The sequence below is a fragment of the Parasteatoda tepidariorum genome, chromosome 10 (genome assembly GCF_982258835.1).
Source record: "Parasteatoda tepidariorum strain Cologne lab strain chromosome 10, Ptep-v5.0, whole genome shotgun sequence".
NCBI lineage: Eukaryota > Metazoa > Arthropoda > Arachnida > Araneae > Theridiidae > Parasteatoda > Parasteatoda tepidariorum.
In genome coordinates this window covers 11,023,010-11,039,504 of record NC_141764.1, presented here as the reverse complement: position 1 = coordinate 11,039,504, position 16,495 = coordinate 11,023,010, and the positions used below count along the sequence as shown (strand labels likewise).

General features: G+C 30.9%; 1 protein-coding gene across 3 annotated transcripts in view; it reads right to left on the bottom strand.

Annotated features, from left to right (window-relative positions):
- LOC107436731 (kelch-like protein 17) overlaps positions 1-16,495 on the bottom strand; it is an 85,408-nt gene that overhangs the window by 48,718 nt on the left and 20,195 nt on the right. The window contains exon 1 of one of the 3 annotated variants that reach the window (XM_087153603.1): positions 3,517-3,569. The exons of the other annotated variants lie outside the window; for them this stretch is intronic. The gene's annotated coding sequence lies outside the window, so the exon portion shown is untranslated. Of the gene's footprint in view, positions 1-3,516; positions 3,570-16,495 lie in introns of those variants that run through there. 3 annotated transcript variants of the gene reach the window in all.

Sequence of the window (16,495 nt, the reverse complement as noted above, 5' to 3'; positions counted from 1 at the left end):
TTTGATTAATTCATTAGAAGAAAAATAATAGTTTACCAGCACGTTTCATGTGTTTCTTGTGAATTTTATTAGAGATAGTATTTTTGTGGTTTTTGTACTTCCGAGAAGCTTCTGCAATCCCCATACAACCAGCAACTGCTTGCAAACATTGTTGCAGCTTTTCTAAAGTGTAATCAAGGTAATTTCTCGTTCGAGGTATTTTTTTTATAACGTCTGACAATTTTTACGTTGAAAAAAAAACGAATGAAACTTTGCACAAAGTAGCCCCACAGTGCATTTTTTTTCATTTTCCGTTTATTTGTTATTAATTGTAATTTTTTTTTAAAGCTAACATGATATAATTGCTTATATATGTATAAATAAAAAATTTTGCACTTACGACAATTGTTTTATCAACGTCTTTGCATTTCACAGCTAAAGTTTCCACGCACACTTTTCGACATACGACGTCCTCGGAAAATTGTTGACATTGGATGAACGAAACACACTCTGAGATTGTTTTAAAATTCGAAAAAATGTTTGTAGTAATAGAAGAGACTTCTATCTTCAAATTCCACACATTTTTAACGTGAAATAAACATAATACTGAATAACAGCACTTGAAAAAAGCCAAATTTGAATTTGCACAAAGTAGCCCCGAATGACGGTATTATTTTTATTTATTTAGAACTTTCTTTTTATATTAATAGATTCAGAGAAATAAACTCTTAACTTCAATCATTTAACAATTTATCGGATTAGTTCTCTAATTATCCTCCATCTTCATTAACGTATTTGTTAACATAATTTAAAATAGTTACATTTTTAATATTTATACAACAGTAAGCGTAGGGATTTGCTTGTAAACTCTAAGCAATTTTTTTTTAATTTATACGAAATTAAAAAAATTTCTCTAAAGGTTTCGCGTGGAAATTTACATACTTTCATTGTTATCATAAATAACCCGTTAAAAGTATCATGACAGCAGTCCTTAAAATAAATTTACACATTGACATACTTTAACTAATAACACATTTTTGAAAATAATTAATTTTTTTGAATTTGATTTGTAAAATATGCATCTTTATACCCATACAATATTTAAGACTTGCATTGTTGCAATGTTTATGTCAAAAGTAATATGATGGAAATCCTAGAAATTATCCTTGTTTGTTATCAATGTGTTTTTCCAAATGAATGTAAACAATTACTACCTTTTTGTATATTTTCAGATGTTAAATGCATTTCCTGTCCAAATTATTAGACGCAGTATAAGATTTTATGCAAAATCTTAATTATCAGGTAATACTATACAACTGTATTGTTTTTGTTATCATTGTAATGCAATACGTTTAAAATAAATACAAATAGGAAGTATAGAAAAAATCTCCTGAATAAAAACCCATCACACGTATGTTTAAATATAAGAGTATTGCCTATAAACTCGTGCAAATCATGCAATTATGAAAACACTACAGTGCGTCTAATAATTTGGTCTAATTATTATAATATACTAATATAATGCCTGATATAATAAATATTCTATACTTACATAATATATCGTCTAATTTATTCAGTCGTCGAATTTATATTAAATATCGTCTGATATTAACCCATTGATACACTAACGTAAGCAAGTGCAAACCATTTTCAGTCTCGTAAAAACAATAAAGCTGTATAGTATCAGCTGATAATTAAGATTTTACATAGAATCTTATAGTGCGTCTAATAATTTGGACAGGGACTACAACAGTGAATTCACTAAATATTGTTTAAAAAACATTAAAGATATCCATTCACTCTCTAACCTGTTGCACATTCGAACCTTTTTAATTACTTATTATCACTACAACAGCACCACTGGATGGTTATATATGAATTGTCTGTATAGATATATAGTAAAAAAATTAATTATGTCAAATGTCCCATAGTACGACATCAACATATTCTAAATATGTACAAATATCATCGATGAAAAAAATTCTAATGCACTATATATGCCCCTCCCCCAAAAAATTTTTTTGAAAAAAGTTGAAAAAGCAATTGAGAAAATTATGAATTCCGAAAGGAAAAAAAAAGTTTTAAGAAACTTATTTATAAGTTACAGTTAAGCATACCAACTAGAGCAACTAAAGTTATTCTGTCGAGAGGTTTTCACTGAGTTAAAATTGGGCGTGAAAGTCTGATTAGTTTTTGATGTCTAAGAAATATTAGTAATCAATGTCTTTGGATTCGATAATACTGATGCATACTCTCAAAACACCTTATGCGGATATTGTGTCGAAATTCACAATAAAGAGACATTGGCTTCATGCATAATTTATTCCCTACTTTCTTATTTTACTTGAAGTTCTACTTATTTTATTTCCTTATTTTATTTTAGTTCTACTTATTTTATTTCCTTATTTAAGTTTCTTATTTTATTTCCCTGGCCAAAGTATTAGACTCATAATGAGATTCTATGTAAAATCTTAATTATCAGATAATACTATACAGCTTTATTGTTTTTACGCAACTGAAAACGGTTTGCACTTGCTTACGTTAGTGTATCAATGGGTTAATATCAGACGATATTTAATATAAATTCGACGACTGAATAAATTAGAGGATATATCATACAAATATAGAATATTTATTATATCAGGTATTATATTAGTATATTATAATAATTAGACCAAATTTTTAGACGCACTGTAGTGTTTTAATAATTGCATGTTTTGCACGAGTTTATATACCATGCTTTTACATTTAAACAAAGATGTAATGGGTTTTTATTCTGGATATTTTTAACACACTTCCTATTTGTATTTATTTTTAACGTACTGCATTACAATGTTAACCAACTGATACACGAACGTAAACAAGTGCAAACCGGTTTCAGTCACGTAAAAACAATACAGCTGTATAGAATCACCTGATAATTATAATTTTACACAGAATTTTAAAGTGCGTCTAATAATTTGGTCCAGGACATTAATTTATTTCCTACTTTCATATTTTATTTTAAGTTCCATACATTTAGCAGTTTCATATAATTATTTTGAAATATTTCAAAAAAGTAATATCTGCATCTCTTACATATTTTTCGTCACATATTTGTACAAATGGTTGCACTTATTTTATAATTTTTATATATCAGCATAATAGCAAGTTTCACTTACATTTCAGTCATAATTGAGCTCGTTATAAAAGCAAGCGATATCGAAACTCCTTATTCATTCATTCATTCCGTGTCATTCACAACCACATTATTTTTTTTTTAAACGCTTAGAAAAAAAACAAACATATGGAACGAAAATACCATAAATTGTTACAGTTGGCAATTACGGTGGCCGCTTCTTTCGCGTAGAAATACAAAGAAACAAAATGCATAATCTCTCTCTTAGGATGCAATCGAAGATAACCAAGAGCGAAGCATCATATTCATCCGAATTCCATCACAGCATGGGAATGCCCGCGAACTTGAAATGGGAAGCGCAAGATGACATCCCAGTAACCCAGTTGGCGAAGAAGAGGAGAAAGGATACACTCACCCACCTGCAGATACAGAAGACTTAGTGCGTCCACCCTATCCTCGCCTTCGGATGGTTGTGTGGTCGTGCGGGGCAGCAGACGAGCGAAATCGACCGAAGTCGAACGAACATCCTTCAGGGTCAACGTCCTTGTACGGGTTGCCTAGTCTTCACAATGAGCGCCATTTTTTGGCGTCTCTCATCCGTGCGTTGAAAATCAATGAGTTGGCGGTGTTTGTTTTGTTTGTTTTTTCCCTCCTTCATTTGCAGGCATTGTGAGATGCGGGAGATGAAAATTATCGATGCGATAGATACATTAATTATCTACTCTGTTTCTTTATTTGTTTAGTATTAGGGAGGGTGGGTCGAAAAAGAATCTCAGTTTACCGAAAACGGGAAACTACCATCATTAAGATGTATGCCAAATTTTCAGCCGATTCCATAGTCGAACATTTTCAAAGTTGGTTTTATATGCTCGAAATTAAAAACAAAAGAAATGAAAAAGTATCTGTGCTGAATTCTTAGAAATAGAATGTTGCAAAATAATATTAGAAAATTGTCCAAACGAGGTTTTTTTTCCCAGCCAAGGCGAATAATTTTTTGGCGAAATTTTTTAATTCTCAGTAAAATATGTTCATTTAAAAAATAAGCATGTCTTTACGGTTTTTTTCCCAGTCACGGAGAATAATTTTTAGGAGAAAATTTTTTATTTCTTAGTAAAATGTGTTCATTTACAACAGTGGTTCTTAACCTTTTTAAGCCGCGACCCAAATTTGAGAAATATGTTCATGTCGCGACCCAAAAAAAAGTCAAAATTAGGCTGAGTAAGCCACAATGACTTCTTCAAGGAGGTGTTGGTTTTATTTATTATTTGGTGTATTACTAACTTTTTAGGTTCGACTCAGCGCGACCCAAGAAATATGCTTCGCGACCCATAGGTTAAGAACCGCTGATTTACAAGATAAGCCTGTATTAACGCTTTTTTTTCCCCCGTCCCGCAGCGGACTGATCGTTAAGACACGGTTCCCAGCAGATCACCGAAGTTAAGCATCACTGGCTGCGGTCAGTGTGCGGGTGGGTGACCACTTGGATCAGTCTGCGTAGGGACCGAGGGTGTGCGGTATTGGTCTTCGTTAAACTGTGCTACCGTAAAGTGCTCGACTTCGCGTGCAGGTCGTTGGGCTACCGAAGCGGGGGTGCCATCCCCTCTGCAGATGATCAAAATTGGGATGGCATGTCTTCGGATCATTCTCAGGGATGTTTCCCAGACCGTCGCCAATAGCCCATTGTGCAGCTCTAGTGCGACGTAAATGAACTACAACAACAACACTTTTTTTCGGAGTCACGGAGAATAATTTTTAGGAGAAATTTTTTTATTTCTCAGTAAAATGTGTTCATTTACAAGATAAGCATGTATTTACGGTTTTTTTTTCCCAGCCACGGCGAATAATTTTTATTTCCAAAAGACAAGAGAACTCCTGATCAAAGCATTTAAAGTTACTTTAGTAAAGATTTTGTCAATATTTTAGATGCATTTTAAGGAATAATTTAGAAAAATATCTCTTCAACTTTCCGCAAATAATAATGTCTAATCAAATATTTATTGATGTAAAACAGCAGTTCCCAAATGGCATTCCGCAGAAACCTAGGGTTCATATCTTATTTAATATTTTTGTGGCATTTATGAAATTATTTAGAAGAAAATGACGTTAAAAAAAGTGGGAATTTTTTCAAAAAGTGAAATAATAATTATATATATATTTATATATATTATAATAAATTACAATAAATAATAATATATAATATCATAAAGCTAAAATCACAAAATAAACTATCGAAATTCGTTAACATAGTGACATGCTCCCCTATTAACCATACATACCAGTTCTTTTCAGTTGGAATTTCAAGAAAAATCATAATTCTGCTTTATTCTATTCATTTTCAGCTCATTTACACACATTAAAAACAAATGTATAACAGCTAGTTACAGAGCCAAAACTGCGGATTACACTGTCGCACTAATTTAAGATTATTAGTAATGAAACAATTTTGTTCTTCATATTAATTGAATTTGTTTTTTCAAAATAAATCCTGTTTTGGGTTAATATGTCACAATGATCTTCATAATCTCGAAGTTGATTCATAACCAGAAGAAGAAAAAATTGGGAAGCACTGACGTAGAGAATTTATTGAATGGAATGATATTTTCAATCCCTTCAATTCAAAAAAAGAATGAAAGTTTAGATGTGTTCAGTACTTACAACGGAAGTATAAAATTTATCGCAGTATTTGAATACGATGATGGCCTTCACCTAAAAAATACTATAAATAGGATCGTTTTAAAAAGTTTTACAGTTCTATTGTTATCAAATGACAGCTCCAAATTTGTATTAAGAATAAACTCATCATTTCACTATTCTTTCAAAGAACAAAAAACTGAATCTTTTTTTTTTCTAGGATGATGCTTACAAAGAAGTAACCCGAGATATTTAAAATAATAAAAAGATTTACCGTTTTCGCAAAGACTGAATTTAGAATTTTATAATATGCGAGAAATATTATGAATGTAGTACAGTGCAGTTAATACTACAGTCCCTAGTCATATTATTACTAGGCTTGCAACTTATAGCTTTAAAAAAGACTGTCCTGTACTTTTGAGTAAAAAATTCTTTATTTTTTGTTCCCTTTACAGCATTTCGCTATAAGAATATTGAATTATTATATGGTGGTGAAATTGTCGTTTGATATTCTAATGATATAACTTACTTATTTACAGTGCCTGGCCAAATTATTAGACACACTATAAGATTCTATTTAAAATTATAATTACCAGGGGATACTATACATCTGCATTGCTTTTACTGGGATGAAACCGGTTTGCATATGTTGACGTTCCTCTATCAATGGGTTAACATTGTAACGCAATACGTTAAGAATAAATACAAATATTAAGTATGTAAAATATCTTATGAATAAAAACCCATTACATGTGTGTTTAAATATAAAAGTATTGCATATAAACTGATGCAAAACATGTCATTATTAAAACACTACAGAATGTCGAATAAGTTGGTCTAACTATATACTAATATAATACCTGATATAATAAATGTTCTATATTTATATAATATATCCTCTAATTTATTCAATCGTCAAATTTATATTATATACCTGTTAATTTAACCCATTGATATCCGAACGTCAAGGAATGCAAACCGGTTTCAGTAGAGTAAAAATAATAAAGCTGTATAGTATCACCTGATAATTATAATTTTACATAGAATCTTCTACTGCGTTTTAATAATTTGGTCAGGGACTGTATAATATGAGTGAAATATTATGAATGTACAGTGCAGTTCAGAATACTAGTTTTTAACCATTACAAGCAGAATTTGTATTGTCATTGAATCGTCAAACAGAATTTGTATCACTCCAGTTATTTTGAGTGCTCAAACTTTGAATAGAACCCTATACCTAATACTAATCAAAGTTACAATTGCTTTCTAAACGGCGAAAGCAAAAGTGACATGTTTATCACTAAGGCCCGGATTTTGATGACATTTGCATTTTTTTGCATTTTTGGACATTTTTTGTCTTTTAGAGCATTTTTTTAGATTTATAGGGCATTTTTCCTTAAATTTGTTGGCTTATTTTGCATTTTAAAACATTTTTTAAATTTTTTGTTAGTTTTTTCCAATTCTTATTATTTTTTTTATCATTTTTCATTATTACACTGGCTTCCAAACAGTGAAGAAAATCTCTAGGATATTAACAGGTGAAGCAACATCTTTTCAAATTGAAGAAGAATTGTCAGTAAGTGAGACCGTCTTTTTCAAGTACGCTCCAATAACATCAGTAAACATTGAAAGAAGCTTCTCCAGGTATAAAAATTTGCTTTCAGACAAGAGACGCTCGTTTACATTTCAAAATATCAAAAAAAATTTAATAATCCAATGTAATTCTGATATTTAGTAATATTATGAGATGGAAGTTGTTATATTCATTTAAGTTTCTATACAAAATGAAAATGTTTTGGAGTCAATATATTTTCCTTTTTTTTTTGTTATTTTAGGATATAAAACATATTTTTCAAACTTTAATGAACGTAGAACAAGTATTGCATTGCTTTATATTTTTTGAAATGGCTCATAATAATTTTAAAGAGTAAAACATTGTTTTAGTTCAATATTTTTACTTTATTTAAGTCATGTCATATTTAAGTCATGTCATGGCATTTTTAGCGCAATTTTCGTATTTTTAAGGGCATTTTTCGCACTTTTTAAGGGCATTTTTTGCACTTTTTAAGGGCATTTTTCGCACTTTTTAAGGGCATTTTTTGCACTTTTTAAGGGCATTAATGGGGATTTTTTAGGTCATCAAAATCCGGGCACTATTTATCACCAATAGAACAAACTTAAATGCAGAAATCTAAACAGGTAAAGATAATGAAAATAAAATGATGCTTAATGTTCAACTTTTGCTATGTAATTCTGAGGCCGATACAGAAGACGAGGGAACAACTGGATCAAGTATTGGGAGAAATTTGCCTTTGTGGAGGACCTCTTGATGGAACTAACCCGCATTTGCGTTACATGGAGCTTGACCGCAAGGGGACTCTAACCCATGATCCGTCTACCACTGAGGATATTTCACGTCAGCACTGTGATCGGTGTAAGCTGGATGCAGAATTCGTATCGACCAGCCACAGCTGGGATACGAATTCGGTTCACCTCCTTGGAAGGAGCCAGCGCCGCTCCATTTAAATGTTTTGATTCAGGATTTCCCTTGTCTTTTGGATCGGGTTCAAAATTATAAAATTACGAAAATGAACTCAAAATTAAATACTTTTTATATGAAACTTTTTTCAATTTCTACTATTTCACACTCTCCCTATATCTTGTTAGAATTTTCCATCGTTAATAAAATACTTTTCATTTATTCATTCAAGTTCAATATATTTTTTTAAACAAGTAGATGATGACACTTGATGTTAATGCAATTTGTATTAATTCATTAATTAAATGTAATTAATTAATTTTAGTTTTATATGGGAGAAAATTTGTAATCTATATATATATTTCTCTTACACGGCGACAAAAAAAAGCCTCATTACAACTCCCTGAATGGCAACGCTAGAAAATCAACCCATGATTGTCGCTAAAAATGTCACATGCCAAATCTAGCTGAGATGGCTCAACATATAGCGCTTTTAAAAACGGAAACTGAAATAACCAGAGAGAGCATAAGCTAGGCAGAAGTGAGTAGTCTTTGTCGATAGATCTCTATTTTAGTATTTTGTCGAAAGCGTTTTTTTTTTCGCGAATTTATATATTACGAATTTATTTGACGATTTTTGATTTATATCACGAATTTATTTGTTTTACTAGAATTTATTTGTTTATGCAGGTTTTTCCATTGCAATTCACTTATTTCAATTTTTAATAGACTTAATTATAGCCAAAATTTTAACCTTTTTAAAGAGATATCAGTTTTAGAAATTTTATCTTAAGATTTTATACTATAGCACATTTCTAATAGGTTTAACGACATACATGTCATTTATTTGAATTCAAATTTATTTTAATGACTTAATATTTACTTAAAAGATGTAATTTTTTTTTTAAAAAAAAGTTGTTATATGGATTTGAATGATTGTTTTGAATTCTTAGCGCATTTGCAATGTACCTAAGTTAGTAGCGAGTGATGCAAACCATATAAGATTGCGTAGCAATTTTCGGGAGTTGGCGAACGTTAGCGAGCAGGGGGTGCAGCCCACTAGTTATTCAATAAAAAGTAATTAAAATAAAATTTCTCTACATTAAGTAGGAATTGACTTATTTTCTCATCAGTTAGTAATGAAGCCTAACCTAATTGATTTAACTAAATTTTTTCAATTTTTCAGTAAACTAAGTGGTATGGAATTCTCTCTGTTAAATTGATTGTTTCAACATTTTTATTCCATTCTTTGGTTGTAGGGGGATGAACCGAAGTGATTGTTCGAATAGTGTTAGTTCAATGGTCACACAGTCATTCGAATGGAGTGCAATGGGTGATTTCAAGTCGGCACTCTTCAAAGTGTGACTGGCCCGGCAAAGATAGCAAATCACGTGATGCTCTAATGCATGAGTGATTCTCTGAATATTAACATTGAATGGTCATTAATAATGGAGAACACTTCCGATTTTCTTTCAGTTTTCAAATCGGTCAGTTTGAGTTTATTTTATTTTGTGAGCCGCCAACATTTTGCATCGAAAATGAGCTTATCATCGTTTTCTCACTTCATCACTTTTTCTAACAATTCTACCCAGTTAATATTCTATTATTATTATTATTTTTAGTATTTCGTTTGTTTCGAATAATACTTCTCGTATGCCTATTTCTACCACAACCGGTCATTTGACTGGGAGAACAATTTATGGCTTTATAAGGTCATCGGATCAGAAATTTCGATGCAATGCGTGTTCAACGCATGGCATTCGATGAGTCGCACATTTCTGCAAAGACTGTTGTGTAGTTACTTCAATCAGAATAACTGTGAATTCAAATTTCAAGAAAGTACTTAAAATTTTACATTGGCATTTTTGATTGGAAAAAGTGACAGAAACTAAATGTTTTAGTAAGTAGCTTATATTTTATTGAAGTTATACTTCTTATGCGACTTCCAACAAGGTTGCGTTAAACGCTTAACGCTACATTTTTTATTGGCCGGGAAATCACGCGGTAGGATCCAGTTTTCCCTCATTCATTTCCATATTGTTGTGGTTCTCACTAGCATAAAAATAATAAAAGTATTGTTTTTCTATAAATATTTATTTAGTTTATTTTGATACACATATAATTTAATAGGGTAGTATTTTTTATTTTCAAATTTAGTGGATAACAATTGTAAAAAATGAGTGAAAACAGTCCCACGGACAATGCGACGGATTTAAGGTTATGTCAAGGTACGTCTCTTGTGAATATCAATTGATTGTTAGGTTTTCTCTTCTGAAATTACATTATGACGCATTCACATACATTATTAATACAAATACATTTTCCAGGGCGAGACGATGAGACAACCACAAGCACTTCCACTAGTTCAAGAGGTCCACGAGGGAAAAATACACAATATTACCGTGATTACAGAGTACGGAAGTGAGTGGAGCAGGAAAAAGAGTCGTTGAATAGAACTAGTGATCCTTCTACGACTGCTGATTCTTCTACAATTAACGTCGCAGGTTGCGAAGTTTAACTTCTTCCGCGCGGAGGGACTTCACGCACTATTTTTTTTTTTTTTTGATAGCTTTACTTCATTTCAAACTAACTGTTAGCTTTTACCCAGAAAAATGTCGAAACAGTCATGACAGCACAATTTCTTAGAAGAAATAATATTAATTATAGGAATCATAATTCTTATAATTAATAGAATATAGAAATAATAATAATTAGAAGAAATATGTTTGCGGAAAACGTACAATGAAAGCACCCTGTATGTGTAAAAAATGCGTTGAGCAATGCATTAAAAATTCTTTTTCTCTGTGTTCGTAATACATAAATATTGGCAATATGCAATTTTGCTTAATTATAAGAAAAATATTTTTTGAGTTTATTTCCTTCCTATCATCCATATTTCATACATTCAATCGAGAAACATAAAGTCTGATCATTTGATCGGCTATGGTAAAAATAGGTATACATTAAGTGTTGGTATGTTTAGTGTTAAGGCCCAATGCAAAACAGAAAAGGAAAAAAATAGCAAGCTTTAATTTTCAGTTTTTTTTCTTCAAATCTGTTTTTTTATTTACTGATTGTATTAATTTAATTTCGAGAACTCATTTTTTTTTTTTTTTTTTGCATAAACCGTTGCGAGAGAAGGAGAAAAAATTGCAAGCATTGTTTTTCAGTTTTGCTTCCTTTGTTATCAGTTTTGTCATTTTGCAAGTTTACAACTATCACAAGAGAAACTTTTTTTTGTAATTAAAGACTTTCCCTCCCCCCCCCCAGTCTTCAATTTGATTAGATTTAATATTTAGTACAGTTCCTGGCCAAATTCTTCGATGCACTATGAGATTCTATGTAAAATCTTAATTGCCAGGTGATACTATACAGTTTTACTGTTTTTACGCCACTGAAACCGGTTTGCACTTATTTAGGTTCGGGTACCAATTGGTTAAATTGGACGATATTTAATATAAATTCTACGATTGAATAAATTAGACGATATATTATATAAATATAGAATATTTATTATATCAGATATTACATTAGTATATTATAATAATTAGACTGTAGAGACATAAAATTTAAATAATTTATTTGAAAGTGTTTTGAAAAATCATAAGTTTTAGTCTTGAATTCGTTTTGGCAACGGAGTTAGATACATTGAAAATGTTGTTGTGTTCTAAAATGTTTAGGAAATAAAATATGTTATTTTTTTTATAAAATTATTTGTGGTATCGTAAATTGGCGTTCATTTAATTTAGTTGGCACAAAGACCCAACAAGACCAAACTATTAAACTCACTGTAGTGCTTTAATAATGACATCTCTTGCACGAGTTCATAGGCGCAACTTTTATATTTAAACATATATGTAATGGGTTTTCATTCAGGAGAATTTTTATATACTTCCGATTTGTATTTGACGTATTGCATTTCAATGTTAACCAATTGATACAGGAGAGTAAACAAGTGCAAACCGGTTTCAGCCTCGTAAAAACAATAAAGCTGTATAGTATCATCTGATAATTAGGATTTTACATGGAATTTTATAGTGCGTCTAATAATTTGGCCTGGGAGTGTACTTAGGTGAAAAAGAATTTGCCATGAACAGTTTCTCTCGTGGTATAGCGCCTCTTATTAAATGTCAGTTACGCACATTGTGTAAACTTCCTCTCTTTCCTTGTCGTTTAAGATCCACGGCGACGAAAAAAATAAGCCATCAAATGAGCACTTCAACATAGTTGAGAACAACTTGTCAAACGCCTTGATGAATGAGAAAAGCAATTACGAACGGGAATTTTTAAAAGAGCGAGAGAATGAAATATACCCTTTTTGAAGTGCTTAATTTTTTTATTTTTTTTTTATTTTTTATGAACGCAAACAATCCTTTGTTGTTGCATTCAAACAGTTCTTTTGAGACAATAAATATAATTGTATTTAAATTTAATATAATACACTATATAATTAAAATGTTTTGATCAGTGGTATTAAATAAAATGCGTAAAAATGTGTGTCCAAAAATGTAAAAAGTACGAAAAAAATATCGAACAAAAATATTGTTAAAAAATGTAATGTGTAATATTCTTGCAAAAAAATTGTCATTTTTAATGTTTCGTTAATGAAAACTTCAGTGTGATTGAGTCAGGTACGCACATTGAGTCAGGTACTAAATAACAAATATATACCCAGAAAATAAAGATTTATTTTAACTTAATGATCATCAAAAAGTAAATGACAAAGTGTTTGAAAGATTTTATACAAGACTGATAACACAGCATGAGATTTGGTTCCTTTTATAGAGTTTTATAGTGGAGCTATGGAACAATTTAAGGAATCAAAACAATAAATTTTTAACGATTATAATTATCATTTCCAGTACCGGGATAGCCTGGTTGCTAAGGTACAGGGCATAGGTCGAAGAGATCGTGATTTTGATCCCCACCGTAAGAAGACTCCCCGTGTAGTAAATGGTGACTGATGCACGTTAACTCTGTCGGGTCACAAAGTCCTCCGTGTTACCCTAACAAATCAATATCAATGTGGGGATATTGAACCAGGAGCTCCCTTGTCTTCTGGTTTGGGATCAAAATTAAAAAGATACGGAATTGAACATTGGTAATCGTAAACCCAGAATTGGGTCAGCTGTTCAACGACGGTTATAAAATAATATAAAATTACCATTTCCAGTCTTTCTTCTTGATATTGTTTGATTTTTTTTATAGTAATAAATTTGTTTTTATATTTTCTCTAAATGATTTATCAGTAGTTTTAAACTGCAACCGCTAATTTTGACAAGAATTTTTTGATATTTATGTCAACGTGAAGGGCCGAAATCTGGAGAATTTCGACTATCTCTGATGAATAACAACAATCAAACAGTCGCTTTGGTGAATGCCTAATTTGGTGAATGTACAATCAGACATATTTGTTATGTCCAATTTCAAATTATTAAATTTTTTTACGTTTTAACATTTCATCGATAATTTAATATCCCATAAGGATATATTAAGAAAAACATCTGTTTTGTGAATTACATACAGTAGCACTTAACTTTAAAGAAACACTAGAGAAGGAAATACCGGGCAATGGCTCTTTAAAAAAAATCAGTCGGGGGAGAATTTTTAATCTTAAAAACATCAAGGTAGAGAATACTGGATAATATCCCCCAACCTGCCCAGTACTCTCAACCCTGATGTTTTTTCTAATCTACCCTAAGAGGATATTAAAATATCGAATGAACATTGATGAATAAATATTGTGAAATATTGATAAAAAATTTTGAATATTGAAAGAATATTGATATAAAATATTGAAATATTGATATGAATATTGATATAAAATATTGAAATGCTGATATAAAATGTGAAATATTGATGAATAAATTAATATCAACATAATACTATATAATCTATCATATACATCGAGCATTTATCAAAAGACTATGATTTTATTTTATTTTATAGCGGTCGTTGAACAGCCGACCGAATTGTTTGGGTTTACGACTGCTAATGATCAACTCCGTAGCCTTGTAAATTTGAGCCTAATCCAGAAGACAAGGAAACTCCTGAATCAAGCGTTGGAGATACTAATCTTCGAGAAAGGAATCTTTTATGGAACTAAACTGCATTTGCGTTACATGGAGTGAAAAACCTCCCATGATTAGCCCTCTAACCCATATGATCCGTTTACCACTGAGGATGTTTTACGTCAGCATTGTGGTCGGTGTGAGTCGGGTGCAAAATTCGAATCGACTAGCCATCGAATTCGAACCCAGGTCATCTCATCGGAAGGCGAACACTCTATCGTGATTATTGACATTCTACGTGATTATTGACATTCATCGATAGAAATCGCAATCATCAATTTTTTAGTGTTTCACAATGGTTTGAAATCGAATTTTTCTACCGATTCTTTTCGCAATGGAACCCTAAATTATTGAGCTATTTCTAGCAAAGCCCCGGCATTGTAAAAAAAAAGTTTCAGCACTAACCAAAAATAAATAAATAAAAATTCCTTTTTTTTCTTCAAATATTTAATATGAATTATGAAACATTTTAAATTATTATTATTTCTCGATTATTATTTATTATTTATTAGTGTATGCATATGCTGAATATGAATAAAAATATGCCGAGTTATGGTTTTCAAAAAAATAATGTAATAAACATTGAGATCAATTATCTGATAAACGTAATTCTTTTTTCTTGAATTTAATTATTTTGAATTTAAAAACTCGATAATAAATATTTCTTCATTTTTTTTTAATAAATGCATACTGTTTTCATAATTTGTTCCATTTATTGTTAGTGAGAAAAAGAATTTTTGTCTACTTTTACCTCTTCTACTTTTTTTCATTGGAATTTCACATGAATAATTTCCTGCAAGTCATCGAAATGTTATATAAATTATGGATTATTGATTGGATGTACACCCTTGTGCAAATTAATTGAAACAAACTTTTTTTTTCGTGTTTTTTAAAGAAGATGTTTTGGGGTTGTTTCGGTTACAATGGGGTTGGACCTTTGCAGCCTATTGACGGTATGATGCGCTCTGAGCAGTACATTACTATTCTGGGTAAAAAAGTTGTTCCAGAGTTGAAGAAACGATACCCTGATGGAACAGGGATTTTTCAACAGGATTTAGCTCCTTGCCATACGTCCAAAATTGTCAAGAAATTCATGTCTGAGAATCAAATTGAGACATTGGAATGGCCAGGGAACTCTCCGGATATCAACCCAATTGAGAATCTCTGGGCCATATGCAAGAATCGCCTATTAAATATGGACTGTACAACTATGGAGAAGCTAATCACGGCGTTAATTCATGTGTGATACAAGGACACAAATATTATAAATGACTGTAAAAAATTTGTGGAATCCATGCCGAATCGTGTCCAAATGTTAATAAAGTGTCGTGGAGATCATATTATGTACTAAAAATTTCTGAGTTTGTATAAATTTAAATAAAATAGCATTTTCTCTTTCTGAATTTATTGAGTTTGTTTCAATTAATTTGCACAAGGGTGTAAATATTACTAGTTGAAAAAATCCCAACTCTCGGAACCCATTGTTAATGCCATTTCTCAACGTTAATAATAATAATATCTAAAACCCAACAGATGGCGCTCTGTGCAGTAATGTAAAAAGATTAATTGTAATTAGTTTTTTCTAAGTAACTGAATCATGAACATCTTCCTTGTTTTTTTTGTTAAATATATTATGTTAAAGGCGTTTGTAATGATTTAAAACCTCGAGATAATCCTATTTAACAGAAATTAATATAATCTAAATTTTTACTATCCATGGAACCGTAAGTTCCTTCAGAATTGCTGTTATTGATACTTTTAAGCATAAGCGTATGATTCCACACAATCAATAATCTGTTGAATTTAGTTACGAAGAATTTAAGTTGGATTTCAGCAATGGATTCTTCATGCTTATGATTCATGCTAAATGATTCTTCATGCTTAGTATAAGCCATTTTTTTTATTCAAAATCATTTTAAACAAAACTGTGTAAATTATACAGGTGTAAACGAATTTCTCCAGCAAACTTCAGTACCTCAACCGTTTTCCTGACTATCCCGAGTTGACTCGGGTATGTATATGTTACGGTGAATGACCGAAGTCTCAAAAATGTCGACATTCACCGGTGAATGTCAACATTCACGTAGTCGCTTGGTGTATGTCCGAAATATTTGTTATATCCAATTTTATATTAATTTATTCGTTAATATTATTATATTTATTCGATATTTTAATACTTACTGACGATAGATCAGAAGAAACATCAGTGTTTGGAGT